The 24641-nt window shown below is 41.5% G+C and overlaps 1 long non-coding RNA gene across 3 annotated transcripts in view; it reads left to right on the forward strand.

Moving 5' to 3' along the window:
- Positions 1-24641, forward strand: part of LOC102771423 — a 271101-nt gene that overhangs the window by 126825 nt on the left and 119635 nt on the right. For 2 of the 3 annotated variants that reach the window (XR_001512410.1, XR_436500.2), the window contains 2 exons: positions 3694-3764; positions 4722-4744. This is a non-coding gene — a long non-coding RNA (uncharacterized LOC102771423). Of the gene's footprint in view, positions 1-3693; positions 3765-4721; positions 4745-12453; positions 12580-24641 lie in introns of those variants that run through there. The other variant, XR_001512412.1, reaches the window with a different exon arrangement.

Genomic DNA, 24641 nt, shown 5'->3' on the forward strand with positions numbered 1-24641 from the left:
AAATTCTAGAATACTTAACCAGAGGGATGGCAGGAACCACCAGGGAGCACACTCCCTGTCTGCTCATATCTGCACATCTGCTTCATGTTTGTGCCTCATCTTCCCTGCTCTTCATCCCATGTGGTGGGGAGAGATGCCCACCCACAGCTCCCAAGCCCACGTGTTGTAGTTCCCGGCACATGGAGTGACGGAACCAACTCCATTCCCTATCTCTGCTCTAATTCCAGATTGCTGGGAAGGCTGACCTACCACCCCTGGTCTGGTCTGACTTATGTGAGCCCGTTGCTTTGGATCAGGTGAAAACTAAAAAAATGATTCTGAGTGGTTCAGAGACTAAAAAAATAAAAATAAAAATGTCTTCTATGGTTGCAGGAGAATGCCCAGGGACAGATGAAATGGGATGAGAAATAAATAACAGGATTTTAGAAAGGAAAATCTTACTCTTATTTTTCCTACAGAGTAGGAAACAGTATTCAAAACACTGCCCCCGCCTCTCTCACCAGCCTTCCCCCCCACCCAGCCCCCAAATACACAGAAAGACAGAAAGTGCCAATTGATCCCAGAGCAGGTTAGCAGATGGATTGAAAAGATCAGCAGGCTCATCATAAGTTTTCAGCACCTTGAAAACATCAGGCTTGACCCTGGCTACCCCACACATTCTTCAGCACCTTCCCTCTGATTGTCACGTGCGACAGGAGAGCATGAGTTCTCTCTGTATGTAGCAAACACTTTTCAAGTACGGTCCTGAGGCCAAATGGAAGAGTGTGACCCTGATGGTCTTGATTTGGGTTTCAAGACATAGATACATGCACAAATAGGTTTCCAAGGACTCAATTTAATTAGTTCAGTGAATGACTTCTGAGCATTTCCAATACACCAGATGGTCTGTTAGGCAGCTATGGTTAGGAGTTTGGAGTTGTAAGTATCTGAAAACTTAAATGTATCAGCTTGTATACTTTAGGAAAACATGGAGTAGCACTGGGTAAATCAAGCGATTCAAGCAAATGCCATGAGGATTTGGCTTCTTCTCCAGTTTCTTCTGTGTCTGCTTCTCTAATACACAGGTTCTCTCTATATGTTGGCTCCAGATTTTATGTTGTCTGATTCAAATTAAAAGAGAAACAAAAAAGAAAAGAAAAAGATTCCTGCCATCTGTTCCACCAACTCCTTTCTCTTGCTCATTCCAGCAGCAGTCTAAGGATTAGCCTTGATTGGCTGTGATTGGTCATGGACCCATTCCCAAGCCAATCACTGAGTCCAGGTGGAAGTTGTACTCTGACCTGCCAACCCTGGGTCACATGGGCATTCTTGGAGTTGGAATAGAAATGACACCAAAGCAACCACAAGGATGGAGAAAGGAGGAGGGGTCCCTCCCCAAAGAGAACTCAGGACAATATGAAGAAAAACCTCACAAATGTCAACTACACAGGCTAAGGAACAAGGAGAAACACACACACATTGTTACCATAAAATCCTAATGGGAATAGATGTTCTATATGAGATATTTGGAGAACAAAGACGAGAAGCCATTAATTCTAAGATATCTAGAAATCAGGTTTTTCAGAAAGATAACAACGGTGTTGTACCTTGAAGGATAAATAAATTTTGATTGGTGAAAATGGTGGGGAGGGGAGGTTGGGAGAGGATATTCTAGGCAGAGAGAGCAATATGCAAATACACTGTGAGATTTCTAAAAGCGTGGCACATTTTTGAAGACATTAGACCAGTGTGCATTGAGGGCATGTTGGTTGGTAGACATGTGACATTTCCGACCCTTGTGGCCTGGCATCGATATATGTGCACTAACCGAAGATTCATGCATGCCAGCCTTCAGCTCTCAAATTATCGACAAGCATGGGCACCTTACATGCAATGGGGAAATGAGCAGGGACTTTGAATTTAGTCAGACCTGGTCTGAATACTGTCTCAGTCACATACTCGCTATATGACTTTTGAGAAGTAATTAAAATTGTTTAATACTAATGTTTTTGTCTTTAGGATGGTGACATATGTATATAACGACATATTGTCCTTCTGAGAATTAACTGAGATGCCATATGCAAACCACCCAAAATGATGTCTGGGATAGCACAGACACCCAATAAATACAAGTTACTCTCTCTTCCCATTCTTTAGGTATACACTCATACTGTTTCTAATAAGAACATGAATTTGACTTGCTTTAATGCATCTCTAGCAACCACTTACTCGATAGCTACAGAATTCAAAGCTCTGCTCTGACTGGGCTGTTTGAAAATACTGGGAGTTGTGCTGGATACTTCCGTTTGCCTTCCCAGGTCTACTGTTCACCCTTCTCCACTCTGCCCAGTGACCAGGTAGCCAACCTTTAGGGATTGCATGGACAGACCCTCATGTCCTCTGGCTAATGGTGGGCTTAGCAAAATAGACCAACAGGAGATGGAGGGGGGAAGAGTAAATCGGAGCTTTTATTCCCCAGATTCCTTTCTTGTAGAGATGTCATGATTCCTGTCAGGCAGGCTTCTCTCTCTCTCTCTCTCTCTCTCTCTCACCTTTGGCCTAGAAATGTGCATAATGCCATGATCTTTGCTACCTGTCTTTGTCTATTAGAGCTGCAATAACTAAATAATACTGACTGGGTGGTTTCTAAGCAATAGAAATTCATCTCCGTTCTATAGGCTGAGAAGTCTGAGATCAAGTCAGCAGCAGACTTGGTGTTTGGTGAGGGCTTCCTGGTTTATAGATGTATTCCTTGCAAATATCTTCTCCCATTCAGTAGGTTGTCTTTTCATTTTGTTAATAGTTTCCTTCTCTGTACAAAAACTTTTTAATCTGATGTATTCCCATTTGTTTACATTTTTCTTTTGTTGCCTAGCCCAGAGGTTGACAATCTTTCCGACTTCATGGACCACCAGTGGTCCGTGGACCACCAGTTGGCAACCGCTGGCCTAGCCTGAGGAGGCATATTAAAGAAAATATTACTAAGAGCAATGTCAAAGAGTTTATTGCCTATGTTTTCTTCTAGGAGTTTGTGGGTTTAGGTCTTACATTTAAGCCTTTAACTCATTTTGAATTGATTTTGTATACGGTGTAAGAAAGTGGTCCAATTTCAATTTTTTTGAATGTATCTGTCCAGTTTTCCCAACACTATGCATTGAAGAGACTGTCTTTACCCCATTGTATATCCTCACTTCCTTTTTCTTAGATTAATTGACCATATAAACAAGGACTTATTTCTGGGCTCTCTATTCTGTTCTGTTGGTCTATGTATCTGTTTTTATGCCAGTACCATACTGTTTTTGTAATTGTAACTTTGTTGTATAGTTTGATATTAGGGAATGTAAGACCTCCCACTTTGTTCTTTCTCAAGATTTCTTTGGCTATTGGGGATTATGTATGGTCCCATATCAATTTTATTTATTTTGTAACCCTCACTCTAGGGTATAGATTTTTAGAGACAGAAAGGATGGAGAGAGACAGAGAGAAACATCAATGTGAGAGAGAAACATGGATGAATTACCTTTTGGTGTATGGGACAATACTCCAACCAACAAAGCCACCAGGCTAGGGCCCATATAAGTTTTAGAATTAGTTGTTCTGATTCTGAAAAGAATGTCATTGGTATTTCAGTAGGGATTGCATTGAATCTGTATGGTATTGCGTTCAATGGTAAGAATGTTTTAATAATATTAATCCTTTCAATCCATGCTGCAGGTTTTCATGGACTACATGTCCTCATTGGCTCTACTCTCTGTAGTCAACTAAGATTCCACTTCACAGGCAAGGTATATAGCCTTCCCTTTACTTATATTCTCTTCAGTTTCTTTCTTCAATGTTTTACAGTTTTTAGAATACAGGTCTTTTACCACTTTGCTTAAATTTACTCTTTGGTATTTTATGCTTTTTGATGCAATTGAAAATAGAATTATTTTCTTAATTTCTCCTTCTGATCATTTGTCATTGGTATGTAGAAATGCAACAGATTTCTGCATATTGAGTCTGTATCCTGTAACTTTACTGAATTCATTTATTAGTTCTAATCTTTTTTTGGTGGAGTCATTAGGGCTTTCATGTCATTTGCATAGAATGATAGTTCACTTCTTTTCTGTTGAGGATGCATTTTGCTTACTTTTCCAGTCTAATTGCTATGCCTGGGGCTTCCAATGCTATGTTAAGTGGTGGTAGTTGGGTATCCTTGTTTTAGTCCTGATCTTAGAGGAAAAGCTTACAGTTTTTCATTGAGTTATTAGCTGTGGATTTGTCATATAGAGTCTTTATTATGTTGAGATATGTTCCTCTACTTGACTTTATTGAGAGTTTTTATTATCCAAAGATTTTGAATTTTGTAAATTTTTTTCTGCCTTTATTGAGATGACCATATGGTTTTTAAAATATTTGTTATGTTTTATATATATATACACACACACATATGTATATATACTAATTTATATTTACTGTTGAAAGCATTACAGATGTCCCCCTTAGTTACCCCTCCATTGACCCCCTTCACCCAGGTCCACTCCAGGCCTTTACTGAACTATTGTCTGTGTTCATGGGTCATACATGTAAGCATAAAGGTCTTTGCTTAATATCTTCCTACTCTTGAGATTTGCCAGCCTGTTGCATGCTTCCATGTCTCTGGTTCTATTTTGTTTGTCAGTTCATTTTGTTCTTTAGATTCTCTATATAAGTGGGATCATATGATACTTGTCTTTCTCTGACTGGCCTATTTCACTTTCCAGGTCCCTCCATGCTGTCTCAAAGGGTAAGAGATCCTTCCTTTTTATAGCTGCATAGTATTCCATGGTGTAAATGTACCACAGCATTTTTATCCACTCATCTACTGATGGGCACTTGGGCTGTTTCTGGATCTTAGCTGTTGTAAATAGTGCTGCTATGAACATAGGTTCTCCAAAGAGGAAATATAGATGGCCAAGAGACATATGAAAAAATGCTCGAAGTCACTGATCATCAGAGAGAGGCAAATTAAAATGATAATGAGATATCACCTCATACCTGCTAGAATGGCTATCATCAACACATCAACAAATGACAAGTGCTGGTGAGAATGTGGAGAAAAGGGAACCTTAGTACACTGCTGGGGGGAATGCAGACTGGTGAAGCCATTGTGGAAAACAGTATGGAGTTTTCTCAAAAATTAAAAATGGAACTCCCATTTGACCCAGTGATCCCACTTCTAGGAATATATCCTAAGAATCCGAAACACCAATCAGAAAGAATATATGCACCCCTATGCTCATAGCAGTGCTATTTGTGATAGCTAAGTTCATATGGTTTTGATCCTTTATTTTGTTAATGTGATGTATCATGTTAATTGATTTATGGATGTTGAACTATTCTTATACTGCTGGAATGAATCTTATTTGGTCATAGTGTATGATCTTTTTAATGTATTTTTGAATCAGGTTTACTAATCTTTTGTTGGGAATGTTTGCATTATGTTCATCAAGAATAATGGCTGGTAATTTAATTTTGTGTGTATGTGCAACGTCTCTGTCTGCTTTTGGTAATGAGGTAGTGCTGGCTTTATAGAATAAGTTTGGCAGCATTTCTTTCACTTCGATTTTTTGGAAATAGTTTAAGAAAGATAGGTATTGCTTCTTCTTTGAGTGCTTGGTAGAATTCCTGTGAAGTTGCCTGTCCTGGTCTTTTGGAAGCTTTTTATTACTGCTTCAATTTCATTGCTAGTAATTGGTCTGTTTAGATTTTTTATTTTTTCCTGAGTTTTTGATAATTTGAGGGTTTCAAATTGTTCCATGTAGAATTCCAGCCATTTTGAAAGCAGAGAAACTTCACTCTTTTTTTAAATATTCACACCAAATCCTATAAGAACAACTTGGTTAGGCCTATGAAATGTAAATTGGTTCAAAGGGACAGTGTGTGGAAATAGATCCAGAGCCAAGTTTCCATGGCATACCTTTGAATCAGATCACCTTTATACCACCCAAGACCAATGAAGTCTAAGCCAACTACTAAGTTTAATCATAAGGAATTGCTACCATTCTAGCATTTTCTGACCTACAAAATGGCAATTCCCTGTGGTTTAACTGACAGATGACTCTTGCAGTTCTTTAAGAGAACATGACTTTAGTTTACTTTCCTGTTTTGGGGGGAATATTTTCTCCTTACTTTAGCCGTGAATGCCATATTTTTCTCTCTTCATTTTTCATAAAATATCTGATAGGTGAGCATACAAATTTTATTACAATATTAAATTTTTATTAGTGAACTGATTATATAAGTTGCAGTGACTTTGTGCCCTATATTTACTCTATAGAGACTTCTGTTAAACACATTCACACAAATCAATACAATTCCAGAAGGTAAAATCCCAATTTTCACTAGAAACAAATACCTAGAAATATGTAACCTATTAATAATCACAAAAGCCTTTGACCCATACCCTGTTGGCTATTAAAAATTCTACTCTCAGTTAAAATTTATTTAGAAAAATATCTAGTCTTAACAACTAATACTCTTTTATTCTATCATCTACTTTAAGTAATTGTACTTCCTCATGACAGTAAGAGGTAGCCTACCAATCTTTAACAATACTATTGCATCCTTTCCGACGCTGGCTTGTACAAGTGTAAGATTTAAGCTTAGAAAGAGGTAATTTTCTTTAAGGCAATAAAAATACCAGCTAATTACATACAAGCCAAGATCATGCAATGGATAAACCCAGTCCTAGGAAGATTCCCCCATAGGGAATATTAGGTAAAACTGTACAGCCACCTGGGAGAACTCGACACTGGAAACTTGAGTCAGGTTCTTGCTTTGTTACAGTCAATCTATGTTACCGTGGGGAAGCCACTTGGTTGAGACTCATTTCTGTCATCTATAATACAGGTGTCAGGTTTAGGGAAATAGGTGTTCCCCAAGGCCCCTTTCAGTTTCAAAATTACATTAGATATAGATAGGACACATCAGTCAGCACTTACATCTTTCATTCTGTAAGGGTAGGGGGAGAAAGTCAAGGAGAGAGAGAGAGAGAGGCCTTATATTTGGGCTATTTGGGCTTTTCAACCACTAGAAAGGTACCAGAATGGTGAAATCAGGGTGAATGTCCAGCCTGTATCCCACATCCCACAAGACAATGTAGACAATGTCCTTTGTGCTGATTCAGAGCTCACAAACAACCTTCTATTATTGATTATCAGCAGTTCTCAACCTGTGGGTCGCGATCCCTTTGGCGGTCGAATGACCCTTTCACAGGGGTCGCCTAAGACCATCCTGCATATCAGATATTTACATTATGATTCATAACAGTAGCAACATTACAGTTATGAAGTAGCAATGAAAATAATTTTATGGTTGAGTCACAACATGAGGAACTGTATTTAAAGGGCCAGAAGGTTGAGAACCACTGGATTATGTGTTTCAATTACCTTGATTTCAGGAATTCCTGATCCCTAGGGAAGAATGTATCTTCCTTTGTAAATTGATCAGTTGCCATTCTGGGTGAGAACCCAAACTTTAGTGATTTCCTTAGGCCTGACCACTGCAAATTGAACTAATAAAATGTAGTTTCTTAGCGTCCCCCTATTCGAATTGTCTGGTGAGTTTATCCTGAAAGAGCCTGGCATTTATTGTTTTATTTAACAGGCATTGATCTAATGCAAATAATAACAGTAATAAAAACAATCGTAATAATGGTATCTCACTTGCACCGAAGATTACTGTGCAGGCACAGTGCTAAACACTCATTTTTCATTTGCCCTTCATAATTTTCCAATGAAGCAAGGGCTTATTCAACAAACCCTACTGTGATTGGTACTGGGGATGTAAGGATAAGCAGAACCTTAATGTAAAAGAACTTAATGTCTAAAAAAGGAGACAAATTTAAGCAAAGAATCACAGAAATAAATGTAGCATTGACAGCTGTATTAAATGCTCCCTCCCCACTGGAGGTACAGGGAGCTATTGTACTTATTGCAGTGATAAGATAATTCACTAGAGAAATGGTGTGACTTGTTCTGGGTCACAACGTATGTAACAGGAAGAACCCTGTCTGATCATCACTGTTAAGTTGAAAACCCCATTGGAAACCATGCTGCCATGCCTTGCCCCATGCCTAGTTTCTCCATCACTAGTTCAAGTTCAACATGCTTGTCTTTTCTGTTGATAAGCTTTTATTTATTTACTTATTTGCTTGTTTGTTTGTTTTTAGAGAGAAAGGAAGAGAGAGAAACATCGATGGGAGAAACATCTATAGGTTGACTCCCGTATGTGTCCAGGGATCAAACCTGAAACCTAGGTATGAGCCCTGACTGGGAATCGAATCCACAGTGTTGTGGTGTACGGGACGGTGCTCCCAACCAACTGAGCCACACTGGCCAGGGCTCCGTTGGACATCTTTAAGTGGTCATTTTCCCACCATGATGGGTTGGCCCCAAGTGTAGTTTTATTGACTCATTTGAACATTCCTAGTATGTGGAAATCCTAAGAAGAGCCCTCAATCCATTTGTGAGCCTATGACACAGATTTGCTATCTCATTCTATTAAGAGTTTGATTCCAGGCCCACTTTTGAAAAGTGAAAGTGTGTATTCAGTAAATTCCTGACACTGACAAGAACCCTTTGGCTATTATTCAAAAATGTCTAATTCCATGAACTAAAGTGGTAAGCTATTTCCGCACTCCACAAACAACCCCCTACCCTTCAAAGCAGAGTGCTAAACTGTGTTTACCACTGGGTGCAAAACCATTTGTCCTTGAAGATAATGGGAAATAATTTGATGATAATGGGGGACTGGAAAGCTATGTTGACACAAATCTATTTAAATCTGCTATGCTTTAAGAAATCTGTTTTAACTGACCACATTTGTATGCAATAAAGTATTCGTATGGGATTTTAAAATTTAACTTCACACACTGTTAACTAGATATGCTATGAGTAAACACAACTGTTTCCCCTTATATTAACATAGTTACACTAAGGGTGAACTTCTTAAAGTTTATTTTTTCCCCCAAGGTATAGTCACTTTTTCACATATAAGCAATACATTATTATGTGGTCAATGCCAGAAAAACCCGATATTCACCATGTACTTTATAGTTCTCATAGTTAAATACAAGAAAAAGTGTTGGCCTTACATCTGTTTAATTAAAAACAAACAAATACACTTGATTAAGTCTTTCTTTTACATTTTGCAAGCAAGATTATAATACAAAGTAGCCATTTAAATACTTGAGGCTTTATATTTTATGTTTTTATTATTTGAATTAGTGGCAAAAATAACTTCAAAGAGATAGGTTCCCCCCCACCCCCCACTTTAGAATATACAGTCAGTTTTAAAGAGGTTTCCTCTGAGGTATTCATTGGCCAACTAGTTAGCAAATTCAGCAGTGACCCCACAGACTTGCATAATCACCATTGCATACTCAACGGCGAGTATTGTGACCAAGTAAACAGCACAGTTGAAATTGGGTACCAATCACACAATTGCCCAGTCCCATTAAATTGGTGACAAATGCCACTGAGCCCCAAGAGTCTGCTCTTTCATTCATCGCTCCTTCCCATATCTCTGTAATCTCTACTGCAGAAGATTCCTGGGAAATAATTTTCCTTCTGCCTACAACTGGTCAGCTCTGTTTCAGAAATCCCAGAGTAAACACTATAATCTGCTCTCTTTCAGTGATCAGTCAGAGGGATAGGCCCTGTTCTTGCAAGTGCCAAACAGCTGTTTCGTTTCCCAATCAGGGGAGAGCACTGCAAGTGATAGTTGTAAATAAATATGTAATGTAATCTACTGATAAGGACAATGTAAATATTTAGGGTGATTATGGAAACAAATGTACACATCTCTGAATATTCCCCGAGAATGAGATCCGCAGTGGTCAGCTCCGCCAGAAAAAGTCTCTGGTGGAATCTGCTGAGAATGGGGGCTGCAGGGCGCTTTGGTTTTAGTCTGGCTCTCGCTAAGAAGATGGGACCAGATGGGCATTTTCTCTCTCTCTCTCTCTCTCTCTCTCTCTTAGTTTGACTATTGTGAATAATGCTGCTGTGAACATGGGTGTATAAATATCTCTTCAAGATCCTGTTTTTAATTATTTAAGGCCTATACCCAGAAATGGCCGAGGCCCGTGGTCCCCTGTCTGCCAGCAGCCTGGCTCCTGCCACCTCTGCTCCCACGCTTTGAGGGTGCCAGCCCCGCTCACACCCACTGAAGGCATGGAGATTGGGGATGGCACCAGCAGCGGGTGCGAGCGGCACCTGCTGCCCCGATTGCCCCTCAGAAGCAGGGGGAGGTGGAGAAGCCCTGAGGGGTGAGCTGGGCGGCAGCTGCTGCTTGTACCTGCTGACGGTGCTGAGCGATCGGGGCCAGCAGCAGGTATGAGCACTGGGCAGGACTGTGGTGAGCAGGAGCAAAGAATTCAGTAACCACCAGAGGCTTGCCCCAATGACAGCAACTGGCACCCCACCTTGGTCTGGTGCCCCTGCTCACCTGCTCCACCATCCCATCATAGCCAATGCCCGCCATGTTCTGCGCACCCCCTGGTGGTCAGCACACATCATAGCAACTTATTGTTCAGTTGTTAGGCTTTACCTGCTGTTTAGTCTATTTGCATATTAGGGATATATATATTGCATTATTATTTTCCATATGAACAACTATAAAACTAATTTTCCCCACCCTGTATCTACAGGGTGTTCCCCCAAAATGTATACCTATAAAGGCAGTGTTTATTAAAATATATTTTATTTTCAAAATGTAATAGAATCAGCTGTTAAAGTGTGTACATATTTTTTGGGACACCTTGTATATATGTATGTGTGTATACACAGGTACACACACACACACGCACACACTGATTGCTGAATATACATGTTTGAATTCTGCTTCTGTAACCTTGCAATTGTGAACATTCCTCATGTCATTAAATACTTTGTGGAAACATGACTTACATACTGTACAATATTACATTTAGGGGTGAATTGTGACACATTTAAGGGAAACTAATGTGGGATATTTAGCTATTTTATGATATAAATGTATTCTTATCAAAATGCCTGTCCCTGTTGTTTTAGTCTCTCATACTCTATTTTATCTCTTGTGGTTGACTCAAATGCTAAGCCTGGGAAGACAAGAAGATGCAGTTTTGAACCTCTGCTAATGCGTGGTGGGAGTATGATCTCTGTAGATGTTTAACTTTTGGGGGATCACAGTTTTCACAATTTCTGGATCTGCCCACGGGAATCACAAGCCCTGTCTTCAATGGCCACTGTGAAGGTGGGGTGATATGTAAGCCGAGTGTCTGCCACACTGAAGTTCCTAATAAAAATCTGGCTCTTTTTCTTTCTCTCCTATTCTCCAAACAGAAGCCCAGTGTGCCCATGGCTAGGTTTCAGGGTCTCTAGGAGAGTCCCTGGAATTATGTGAAAAACTTTGTATGTTCAGGTATTTTTTTTTCCAGAGAAAAAACCTCCACAAGTATAAGAAGCATTGCAAATCTTCCTGCTTTGCCACTTTCCATTTTGCCATAAAATAATAGGACTGGCAATAATAGGAGGGCAGCATATTGGCTCTGATTTCTCTTTGAATACTCCCTCATTTGTTGGTGAGCTTACTGTTCAGCATGAACCAGCCTGACACGCCATCTCTATGCTGACCTCCCCAGGCACTCCGTCCATTGTCTGGTACACATCAAGCACTCCTGCAATGTAACTTGTTGCTGATGCTGTTATATACATGAGGAATGTTTTTAGAGAAGCGCATGCATCCCAAATTAAATAACTAGCTTGATCATGGAAGGTATGTTGCATATGCATGGTTAGCACACGTTCTCTCTCTCTCCCTCAAAACTGAGATCTGTACTGAATTTAGCCAAGTCCTGAAACACGTCCAGGTTCCATTTATCTTATGTAGGTTTATAAAATGATTAAGCAATCCAGATATTACAGTTTCCTTTATATCATAGAAAAAGGATGTGTGCAAGACAGAGGAATTGGCACGAGACAAACATCAGTATGAGGTTAGAATAGGATGATGGTCCATCTGTCTTGAATAAGTTAGACCACAAGTTGACTAGGCAAAGGGAAAACTGCCGAGATCCTTTCCAACTTGTGACTCTCTGATCTTACAGATGGTCCATTTGACAGGTCTCTTAGGAGCAAGTGTGTTTCAGAATGCCTGTTCCATAGCTGAGCTGCTCAGGCTAGTGGGTATTTGAAGTCCTAGGAGCAAGTCACTGCTAACACTTTTAAATGATCAAATCCCCAAACATTTGATTCACATCTTTTTGCTCAAACCAAGAGCCCTCCACGACCTCCCTCAAGAACGAAATTTTTTGTTTCGTTTTATTGTGTACCAGGTATAACAGGTGCTTTTGGAAATATCTAGAAACTGATTTAGATGATCAGAATGAGAAATCAAGGAAAACGGAGCCGGGACTCACTTTGTCCACAGCTTGGCTTAGGGAAGTAAATGTTTTGGAAAGACCCATTTTTTTAGCACCAGTTTTCAGCAGCAAAGCTGAGAATGTCAGTGTGTGAAAAACCCGTCTGCATCATCCTCCTGTGTATTCCCAGAAGTCAAACCAGAGGCAGTGTCCCATCTTCCGTGTAGCCCGTCCGCGCTTCCGAGGTCAGTTAGAAGAGGCTGTTTTCCTGCCATTGATTCTTACCTCCTTGGATAGGATTTTGCGGTGTGGCCCTCCGTGAACCATGACTTCATGCGTGTAGGCCTCCCACATTGATCAGGCTTGGTCATTGAACTAGCGTTGGCCAATGGCCATCAGAAGCTGTGATGTAAGCAGAGGCTTGAAAAGCCTGCACCTTGGGGCCTGTCTCTCTGATGCCACCATATGCCAAAGCTCAGACGCTCTTTCTGGAATCACACGAGCTGTGATTTACAGCTGGCACGAAATGCCATGAATGGGAACGAAACCGGCTCAGAACCTGTGGTCCAGCTGAGTCGGCTGGAGATGCCAGATGAGACCTACAGGCAGGCAGCCAGCTGACCCCAGCGCTAAATGCTGACCCCAATCATGAGCAAATCAAGTAGCTGCTTTAAGTTACCAAGCTTTAGATGCAGCAATAGATGACTGAGGCAACTATTTTTGATTAGGTAGAGATCGACAAATGCATTGATTGCTGGCTGTTTACTTAATATTCATGCAGTAGACTTCTGAGTGATGAGAAGATGGGGCAAATGGATGAAGGAAGAGAGCTAGAATAGTAAAATAAAAAGATCACTTTTTCTTTCTCAGGTCTTTCTGTTCCCCATTTAACTCTTCTTTGGATGGATACGCTGGGTTCTTCTTAACTGGATGTTAATGGTAAATAAATAAACTTGCTTTCTCAGAAGGTTTTGGGGGGAGTAAAACTTTATGTTTGATTCACACATTTAAATAACAAGGGATTGTCTTTTTAAAAGATATATGTGTATGTATATGTGTGTGTGTATTTATATATTGATTTCAGAGAGGAAAGGAGAAGGCGAGAGATAGAGACATCTATGATGAGAGGGAATCATCAATCGGCTGCCTCCTACATGTCTCCCACTGGGGACTGAGTGCATACCTGGGCATATGCCCTGACCTGGAATCGAACCGTGACCTCCTGGTCCATAGGTCAACACTCAACCACTGAGCCACTCTGGCTGGGTGAGATTGTCTTTCAATGGAATGCCACTGGGTTCTTTGGGATGAAATGAAACATTTCATCATAGGTCAGCCTCTCCTCATTCTTTTTATTTTAAGTCCAAATTTTGTTTTAAAAAGATTTTTTATTGATTTTTTTAGAGAGAAGGTGGGGGGGGGAACAAATATTGATGATGTGATCAGCTGCCTCCCACACACCCCCTACTGAGGATCAAGCCCACAATCCGGACATGTGCCCTGGCCAGAAATAGAACCTTTCAGTGCACGGGATGACACTCAACCAACTGAGCCACACTTGATGTTCTGAAATATGGACTGATATCCCTGGCACAAATATCAGTGTGTGGCTTTGCCATAGCAAGTTCTGGGTGTGTTTTTGTTCCCTCCCACATCAGCTAGAATAGAATTGTTAGCCACTAAGTAATGCAAATACCTTGCCTTTATCTACAAAACCTTTAAAAAAATTAAACATAAGGGAATGCTGTTTAAATTCAAATACAAATACGCAGCAAAATAAAATAACATCCTCTTGATCCTGAGTGTTAACATGTTTCCCAACATAGTTTAACTAATAAATAATACCCAGGCTTTTCATCTGAAAAATGAATATATCTTCTGCTTCCTGCCAAATGCCCCTGCATTTCCTCAAAACTATATTCTGGAAGGGAAGTAAAAATATAGCTAGAAAAGCCCCCACTGTCCTCTACCTTCACTGTTATGTGATGAAGGATAGTCTGGAATTAAAGCTATTGTTTGTTAGGATTAACGACTCCTGGATTCTTTGAAAGAACACTCCTAAAATTACATTGACAGACAAACAACCTGAATAAAGAAATGAGCAAACTCTCCCAAGAGCTTCCTTGCCTGGCTGAGTCCCTGAATGGCAGCTGACACGGTTTTCAATAACGCAACTCAGTTGGTTCTATAATGCTGTGTGCTCCAAACATAATTAAAAGTGTTAACAATTTTATAGCCTTTTTCAGAACATTTTCTCCCCACATACCTTCAGTGACCTGGTCATAACTACTAGAGACAAATAACTCTTGATTTACTTTATGTACTAAGATCTCTGAGCCCCAGGCAACTTTCTTGACTGTATCATCCCCAAACCTAGGAGACTCCAAAACCTATCAGAGTCGCACCAGGACTCTCAGAGTGCTTTATGCATAATAGCTACTCAGTAATACACTAAAGACATGCAATCAACCTAACACCACTAGTATAATTACAAGAGTGCAGCTGGGGGGGAATTAGAGGTTGGAGATTGCTATTTATTCTGCAAATCCCAGGGCTCTCTGAAACCTCTTGTAGGGTTACTGAGAGGAATGACTCAAAGGGCCAGGTCAGAGAGACATCTTGGCTCCACGGAGCTCCTTTCATAGTGAACAAGAGAATGCTGGGTGGTGGGGTCAAGGGGCACCTGGACCTGAGCTGAGGTCATGTGCTTCTACTAGGAGTTTCCAAGCTAATGGTGGTTTCCTCAGTTACTTCAGACCAGCATCTGCCCCCTCGGTCTCAGATCTCCACCTGAATAATTCAGGGATGTGGCCCAAAGCCGGAAGCTGCCCCAGTGCTCCAGATTCTATCCTCAGCTCTCAAGTGGACACCAAGACTCAGGGAAACGGTGATGACTCACCATCATGTTCCCTTCAGGGGAAGAAAAACACAAGGGGAAAGAAATGAGCATTTGTCTGCTGTGAAGTTAAGAAGATATAAAATAACCATCAAGATATGCTCATTGGTAACAAAAGTAGAGATTAATCAAATCTAAGTAGATCTGTTAAGCCTGGTGAAACATTTAATTAATCTTAAATGGGTACCTCTGGATGTAGCTTTGCATCCATTTCTCGAACAAAACAGAAACATCATAGCTCAAGTCATAGATTAAGATGGGTATCGCCCTACGCTGATAGAGCTGAGATGATGTTATCTGTTTTTAGAACGGGGTGTCAAGTTTGAATGCCTTCAGGGAACAGCCTGTGATTTCAAATGTGCAGTGGAGCAATAGGACAAGATAAGGGGTTAAGGGTAGTTGTGATGAGCCTTGTTAGTTTTTTAGCTTCATCTTTGAACTCAATATTTTTACACATTCCTGGCCATTCAGAAAACAAAGCAAAACAAAACAAAACAAAAGCTATCTGTAGGCAAAATTTGGCCAATCCACAAGAGTTTGAAATCTTGATTTAGAGGATTTTTATAAATGAATTTACTTTTTGAAAATATGTGCCTGTACTCAAACAATAGATAAATTATCCAGCAGGGTCAGGTTATTTTCCATTCTTCACTTCCATCTATACTTCCTCTCCCATCAATATGAAGATGGGCAACTGACATGTCAGGAATAAGCCAGTCCTTCAGACATAGAATGGGGGTCAGTCAGGGCAGGTGGAAAATGTTAACTTGCATGGTGAGGCGCTGGTCAGGCCAGGGAGCATGATGCCAACGAAGAACCAGACCGCCCCACCCCCAGGAAGCTAGGCATTCCTTTTTTGAAATGGGAAGAGGTTTTGGGGGACCCAGGGGAGAGGCTAACGTGGTAGATGGAGCGTTTAGTGAACACAGGCAGTGGCTGTTTACCCGGCACTTCAGAAACATCGAATACCTTGATAACCAGTGTGGCTGCTCTGGTACCTATTAACTGAATGTACCAGGATAGGAAATAAGTTCTGTGTTTCATCAAGAATCTCTCCCATCAGTCTATTGGCTAACCTTCAAGACTTGTTTGCATATGATGAATCCTAACAGCAGCTGACCTGGTAGTTGGGGCATTCGCTGTACTGCTTGGACACTCTTCTATTGAGCTCATCATTGGAAACGTTAGCACAGAAAACTGACAGCCAAAGGATTTTGATGTTTATACCTAATAGGAGATAAACTCAAAATAGCATCCTCAGCGTTAGAGGTCTTAGCAGATGACATTATGCCTTCTACTCCTCCCACCACTTTAGAGAAGAACTATGCCTGGATCATTCCATCTATCTTCACTAACACTGTATGAAGTGAAGTCAGAAAGGGCATTGGAAGATTGTTGAGAGCTGAGCTTAGGCAAGGCTGAACCTACAATTTGCTAAACAGTCTGGTCCCATTTGTCATAACTGAATAGCCTAAAGTGACCAGGCAATGTGGCGCAGTGGTTAAGAGGATGGGTATTGAAATAAGCAGACTTGCTGTGAATCCTAATGCTTCTGTAGGATAGTTGAGCAAGGTACCAACTTTGAAATGAGTGTAATGGCACCAGTTGTGTAGAGGTGTAGTGAATATCAAATAGGATCATGTATGTACACAGGAAATATAGACGTGTGGTTCGGGACTGAGTTAGGCCATTCGTTACTATGAGAGGGGACTGCTGTCTGTGTAATGCACAGGGCATCCTGGTTCCTATGTGATTTTCTTTTTCCTGAGGTGAGGGAACTGGAGCTGCAGGAGTCCAACTAAGAGCTTCAGCCAGTCAGTCCTTAACTGGGCCTGCTCTGTTGGCGGAGGGAACATTCCAGTTGTTTTTAAAGAATATTTTAACCCAAGTCCCCAAGACTTTGAGGATGAGCATTCACAGCCTTGCTCAGCTTTCAGCTCACAGTGGCTGGCCCTCCTTCCGTGCCCACAGGAATGATAGTCCCACTGCTCAGAGCTTCACTCCCATCGTGTTGTCTCAGCACCTGCCTGTTCCGCTCCAGCTAACACGCTGCCAGCGTTGCCCCATCATGTGGGTGGAGAGTGTGCAGTTTTAGTAGCACTGTGGCAGCCTCCAGGCATTCCAACTTGTCCACCTTGGCTGGCCGAATTATTGCCCCATGGACCAGTTGTTTTGCTAGTATTCTGGTTGCAAAAGTGTGTAGACTTTGAGTGGTCGCCCCAATCCTATTTGCTCCATAACCTTGGTTATTTGCAGTGCATGCTTTTGCCCAACTGGCAATATTTTAGGACTGCATATATCAAATGATGAAAACAATATGCAGACAATAGGGAGAGGGAGGTTCTAAAATAAATGCAATTTCTATAGAGTAGAACTGAACTCTTTTCCCATAGTCTCCAGAAAGAGGACCACATCTCCTGCCTAGGCTTTCACCCAGGTAAATGGAATGCTGTTGAGCCTTTGGGTTATTCCTCAAACATTAGCAAAATAGGTAGATGTCAATAAAAAGGGGAGACCCCACCCTGGCCAGTTTGGCTCAGTGGATAGAGCATTGGCCAGTGGACCAAAGAAAGGGTCATGGGTCTGATTCCTGGTCAAGGGCACATATTTTAGTTACAGGCTCCATCCCTGACCATGGTTGGAGAGTGTGCAGGAGGCTACCAATAGATGTTTCTCTCTCTCTCCCCGCCTCCTCTCTCCTCTCCACTCTTTCTTAAAAAATCAATGGAAAAAATATCCTTGGGTGAGGATTTTAAAAAAAGAAATACCTTTTTTTCATTTGTAGTGGCAATGAGTACCATTTATTCATCTCTCGTGCTTCAGTAGAAACACACTTTATAGATATTTTCTGTTAGACTTAAAACAGCCTTATATGGCACATTTTATAACCCACATTTTGCAGATGGGGAAACTGAGGTAGTCAGAGATTGTGGGGTTGATCGTTTTTTTTAGCCAGTCAGGGCCAGAGCTGGAGCTCCAATCCTAGCATCTTCGGACTCCAAAGGTGGAGCACTCAAACACTACCAGCAAGGACAGGAGAGCACGCTGGCCTGGTCCTCTGTTGAGCTCCCCGAAGCGCTGTCCAAAGGCAATGTCATGGGAGCCACGCATGCGAGCCACAAAAGATCTTTTAAAATTGTAGTAAAATAGGCATAACATAAAACTTACAACTTTAGCATTTTTAAGTGTATAATTCAGTGGTATTAGGCATTCACAATGCTGTGCTACCATCACCGCTAACCTTTCCAGAACTTTCTCATCATCCCAAAAGAAGCTCTAATTCTTTGTTCCCCTCCTACCAGCCCTGGTCACCCCTGCTGTACTTCCCCTCTCTATGACCTTGCCTATTATATAAATGGAATCATACGATATTTGTTTATTTGTGCATGACATTTCATTTAGCATAACGATTTCAAGGCTTATCCATGTTGTAGCATCTGTCAGCATTTCATTTTTTTTATAGCTGAACTAGAGGCCTGGTGCATGAAAATTCATGCACTAGAGGGGGGGGGGTCCCTCAGCCCAGCCTGCTCCCTCTCACAGTCCAGGAGCTCTCAGGGGAAGGTGACACCCCATCACACCTCTGTGCAAGCCTCTGCCAGCCCTGGTTACCTGAGCCTCGGGTGGCCCGGGGCGGCTGGGCAGCTGCCATCTGAGGCTTGCTTGTGCCTTGAGCAGGCTCTGGGTGGCTGGGGGGCTAAGAGGACTGGGGGTCTCTGAAGGCAGGCATGTGGAGCGACCGGGCCCAGCCTTGCCACGTGCCTGACGCACCGGCAGGGTTGAGGGGACTGGGCGCTGCCATCTTGTGGCTGTGGGCACTGCCATATTTGAGGGCATGACAGTCAATTAGCATATTCCCTCTTTATTGGCTGTGGGTGCCACCATCTTTGAGGGCGAGACAGTCAATTAGCATATTCCCTCCTTATTGGCTATGGGCACCACCATCTTTTGTGACAGTGTGAAGGTCAATTAGCATATTCCCTCTTTATTAGATAGGATAATATTGTATTGTATGTAAATATCACATTTTGTGTTATCTCACATATAAATTTTTGAATATTCTTATAGCCACATTAAAAGAATTCAAAAGAAATGATGAAGTTAACTTTAATATTTTTGTTTAATTAATATATCTATATTATTATCATTTCAACATACAATCAATGTAAAAATTATTAATAATATATTTTACATACTTAATTACTCTGTTTTTGAAATCTGGGGTATTTATATATATAAAAGCCTAAGCGACTTTTTGACCGTTCAACTGGTAGCTATGATGCACACTGACCACCAGGAGGCAGATGCTCAACACACAGGCATGGAAACATGGAACAAACTTATGAATCTCAGAGGGAAGCGGGGAGGGGAGAAGAGATTAACCAAAGATCTTATATGCGTACTAGAGGCCTGGTGCACCGATTTATTCACTGGTGGGGTCCCTCAGCCTGGCCTGTGGGGATCAGGGTGAAACTGGCCCGGTGCAGGGATTCATGTACTGGTGGGGTCCCTTGGCCTGGCCTGTGGGGATCAGGGTGAAACTGGCTCTCCAACATCTCTCAAGGAGTCCCAGATTGCAGGAGGATGTAGGCCAGGCCAAGGGACCCCACTGGTGCATGAATTTGTGCACTGGGCCTCTAGTATTTATATAAACAACACATCTTAATTCTTCCTAACCACAGTTCACCTACTGACTCAGCACATGAGGCTGGGACTGTTATATGCTGCCTATAGATCTAGTTGATGGCCTTCTTTTTAATGATATATATTTTTAAATTTATCTTTATTGTTGAAAGTATTACAGATGTCTCCCTTTTATCCCCATTGACCCCCTCCACCCCACATCCACCTCTCCTAGGTCTTCACCATCCTATTGTCTGTATCCATGCGCTATGCATATTTGCATACAAGTTCTTTGGTTAATCACTTCCCACAGTTCAATTCTTGGTCAGGCCACAGTTCTTCTGGGCTGGATCCCCAGTGGGGGAGTGGAGGCATGCAGGAGGCAGTTGACCAATGATTCTCTCTCATCATTGATGTTTCTTTCTCTCTTTCTCTCTCCCTTCCTATCTGAAATATTTAAAAAGATGCTTAAAAAAAAAGATGAAGAACAATACAAGTAGTATATGATTCATTGCCAGAAAGTGAGAGATACACAATCGCAGTTGTATCTAGCACAAACATAGTTCCAAATACAAAGACTTTTCCCATTTGATTTGTGAAATTTTTACCTGCAGTTTATTAAGGGTTAAACACTCATTTTACTTAAGCATTTAATAAATTATCTTAATTGAAAAGAATATAATGACATGGAACCTGAAATCTCATTGGAAACCTGGGAGGACTGTAGCATATGAATTAAGGAGAGGCTGACAGCATACCAGAATCATTAAGGAAGAAAGAGACAGCCTCCTGCATGCCACACCCTGTGCCCAGTGTGTGCACACATTACATTGAACTATACCTATAAAACTGTCAACATCATATGGTTCAACTGAATACATCATTTCATCCCTGCAGTGAAGTTAGCAAATTCTTCATGAAAAAAGTGGACTTTCGGATGGGAGACTTTATAGTTTACATAGGCACAGAGGAAGGTGAGCCTCTTTCTAGGGGATGGAGTCTCGGAGAGAGAAGGGAGTGAACGCTGTAACAGCAGCAGCAGCAGTGATAGTGAGAGCCGCTTTTCTTGACTGCTGTCTCCGTGACAGACACTGCACTAAGCATTTCATATACATAACCTCATTTAACCCTTATCACATCTTGTAGGAAAGTCATTCTCACTTCGACCTGACCAACCATTCAGGTTGGCTGGGGCCTGACGGGTTCCTAGAGCACAGGTTCATTTTAAAACAGATACAGTCATGGGAAACCAGGATACATTGGTCACTGTAATGCCAGCGTTCTTACTACTCTCTTGTGGCAACTTGAAGCTCTTTGCTCACCAGCCTGAAGGGGCCATTTCATTACACATCAAACACACACGGCAGGTGCTGATACTTTCCCTTTTTTCAGGCTTTCTCATTGTTGACCTGAGCCAACAAGCACCATGCAGTTGGGTACAGTGTTTAGCTGTTTCACTGTAATCTCTCTTCCAGGAGTTTGTAACCAGGGGTGGAACTTGGGGGGCATTCATGAAATTACTTCACCATTTTTGGTAGCATCTAATGGAAATTTATCATTTCCTTCAATTTTTTTTAAAAAAATATTTTTATTGATTTCAGAGAAGAAGGGAGAGGGAGAGAGAGATAAAAACATCAATGATGAGAGAGAATCACTGATTGGCCGCCTCCTGCACGCCCCCCACTGGGGATCGAGCCCACTACCCCGGGCATGTGCCCTTGACCGGAATCAAACCCGGGACCCTTTGTACCACAGGCCGACAATCTATCTACTGAGCCAAACCAGCCAGGGCTCCTTCAATTTTGAATGTCGGCAACAGGATTATTAGTTGTACCTATGACTTTATCACTCACATAAATTGTAGATGCTTTCATATCATATTACAGTTGTCGAGATACTTCAAACTATCATTTAAATTCATCACCACTTGAAAATTATGGTAATTATCAGGCCTCCTGCTAGCTGTGATATTTAATGGGTTACTAAATATATGTATTGCTGATCTGCTTTTGAAAAACATAATTTGGGTTTCAATATAATTAGTTTGCTTGGCAATCCTATGTTCTTTACACATTTTAGAACATAATTCTGAGAAGGACTCCATGGCCTGTAAGAGGTTAAGAACCCCTGTTCCAAAAGCAGTGGGCGACAGGAACTGCTGTAGATCAGCAAAGGTCGCCAACGTCCAGCTTCTCCACCCCGACACCGCTTCCTCCCCTGTCCTTTGCAGGAGCTGACCATTGTGCTTGGCGTTCACACTCTAACCTGAGGCTTTCTCTAATCTAATCCAGTTCAGCGGGAGGACATAGGGCCACAGTTGACTAAATTGAGTAAATACACAGATTCACCATCCAAGATAGGAGGAAGAAAGCTTCAACCCCTAGAGGAAGAACCTCCCCTACCTCCATCCAGCCCGCCCCTCCCATTCCTGCCAGCATTTGTCTTCCCTGACCAATTGTGAGGGTCCCTTTGTGAATCACAGGGCTGGATTAGTTCGCTGATCAATTGCCTCATTTTTGTTAGCCTCTGATTGTCCCTGCCTTTGTGAGTCAAAAATCCTTAATCTTATTTGAATGCAATTTAATTCCCTAGAGAGTGGAGTCTTAAGTCTCTTGGTTTTATAAGTGAGCGCTCAGAGGAAACGCATGAGAGCTGACGTAGTGCCCCTTTAAGGCTCAGCCACTCTACCAAGGAAACAATTAGGCAAATGCGCACTCCAAACCGGAGAGGAGGAGGAAAAAATTTCCTTCACAAATTACCTTTAGGACAGTTAAGTGGAATTGAATTAGAATGTCAAGGGCCAGACAGCTCTCAGAAGGTCATTTGATCTAGTCCTCTGTTGCTGGGCAAGAGCACAGATGTGGGAATCTAGCCCACACTTAAACGGCTTTAGAGAGGAGAACACTTACCTAAACATGTCCTGCTAGGTAAGTGGGAGGAGGTTGTAGGTTTAAAGAAATATTTGTAATAAACCAACTAATAGCATGTATCTCATTAACTTATTAGCTAATTAATTAGTAGCTAATTAATTAGACACATGTATTGAGCCCTGCCATGTGTCAGGGATGTCCTGGCACTTGAGATAAGCAGTGAGCTTACATTCTAATGGGGGAGACCTAATAGAAAATTCATAAGGTATGTTGGAAAGAGATACATGCATTAGAAAAAAAAATAGAGCAGAGAATAGAAATATAAGTGGTGAAGCATGAGCAGAGAGAGGTGCCTTCATAAACTTGTAACATAAAAGCATTAGTACATGTTAACAGCTTAAGATAGTGCCTAGCACAATGAGTTCTCCTTTTTTCCTCTCTCTTTCTCTCTCTCCTCTCGCATATATTAGATGAACTTGTTTGGATTCAAGAGAGAGAAACAGGTTTAGCCTAATTTAGGCAAAATAGGAATTTTACTAGAAGGTGGTGTAAGTAGGCCTAAAGAACCACAAGCAGTCAAGAACCAGTGCCTGTGGAGAACCCTTCACAGTCTCACCTGCCCAGGTCTGGGAAGGCTGGGAAGAGCAAAAGAAGTTCATCTCAGAAAGGAAATTGGTGAAAAGATGATGTAGTAAGACATAAAGACAATTGCATCCTAGTTAATAGTCTGAACTGCACTAGGTCCATAAGATAGATTCAGATTACAAACAAAGGTACTGGAGGAGGGTATTAAACACCCCCAATACTAGCCCTAACCCAATAGGATGTCACTTTATTGGATGGGTTTTCATTTAGTAGCATAAAATATATATTATGATTTTCTTACCTAAAAAATTACCAAATTTCGTTAGGAATGGACAGACAACAATCACAACTATGGCAAATTCATTTTTGGAAACCTGTAAATGGCTTCTGGGGAATTAAGTAACCTCTGAGGAGGACATTATTGTCCCAAAGGCTGGATTCCAAAGTGAAACCAAACCAGACATGCGCCTTGGATCATCTCTTTTCAAACCAAATAAAACCAACATTGGACAAAACATTGCTGACCTTGGCTCCAATCCACATCACCCCGTGTTTTCTGCCTTTGTTTAGATATGTCCGCATGCTTACAGCTCTAACACACGGCCTGCCTGTCCACCCAGAGGGGCCCTGACCGCAGTAGCTTGAAGGTGTAGGGCTCTGCGGTCTGTAAAACGCTGCAGTAGTGTATCTGAGAGTGTAATTACCAGGTCACCGTGATTTACAAAAACTTTCTCATTGGAGACATAATAACTAAACAGGTCGTACTTCTGCTTGAGTAATTTAAACACTTGACGTGTCCCCTGAATCTCTGTTAACACGAACAAAGGCAGGAATTGATTTGCCACGCTACCTCCGTCTGCATATTTCACTTTCAATCTCTGGGCATGCTGGTTCCCTTATCCTCATGGAGTTTCTTTTTGGACAGAAATCCCACATTTTTCAATGAATCGTGCTTATTTTGGATGTCAACATGATGCAGGTGTGTGAAGATTTAGAGGAAGGATATGAGTTTGAGATATAAACGATTTGGGTTTCAGATACGGTAGGCCAGAGAGACTTACTTTTTATGGCCAAATGGAATGGTAATATATTTGAACATATGGAATTCACGTTATGTCTAATTTTCTTCAATGTTGTTGGCAGGGAAGCCATCACGAGAGGAACGGCTCTCGGTCCCTGGTGGTTTTGCTTAAGCAGCGGAGCGTCACCAGCCAGCATTTGGTTCTCACATTGCTCGTCTGCTCAGGCTGCAGAGCCACAAGCTGCCAGTTAATAAAAGGACCGTCTCCTGTCAAGTGTTGGGGGAGTTAAAGCCATTCAAATACAG

The sequence above is a fragment of the Myotis davidii genome, unplaced genomic scaffold (assembly GCF_000327345.1).
Source record: "Myotis davidii unplaced genomic scaffold, ASM32734v1 scaffold189, whole genome shotgun sequence".
In the NCBI taxonomy this organism is placed as follows: domain Eukaryota; kingdom Metazoa; phylum Chordata; class Mammalia; order Chiroptera; family Vespertilionidae; genus Myotis; species Myotis davidii.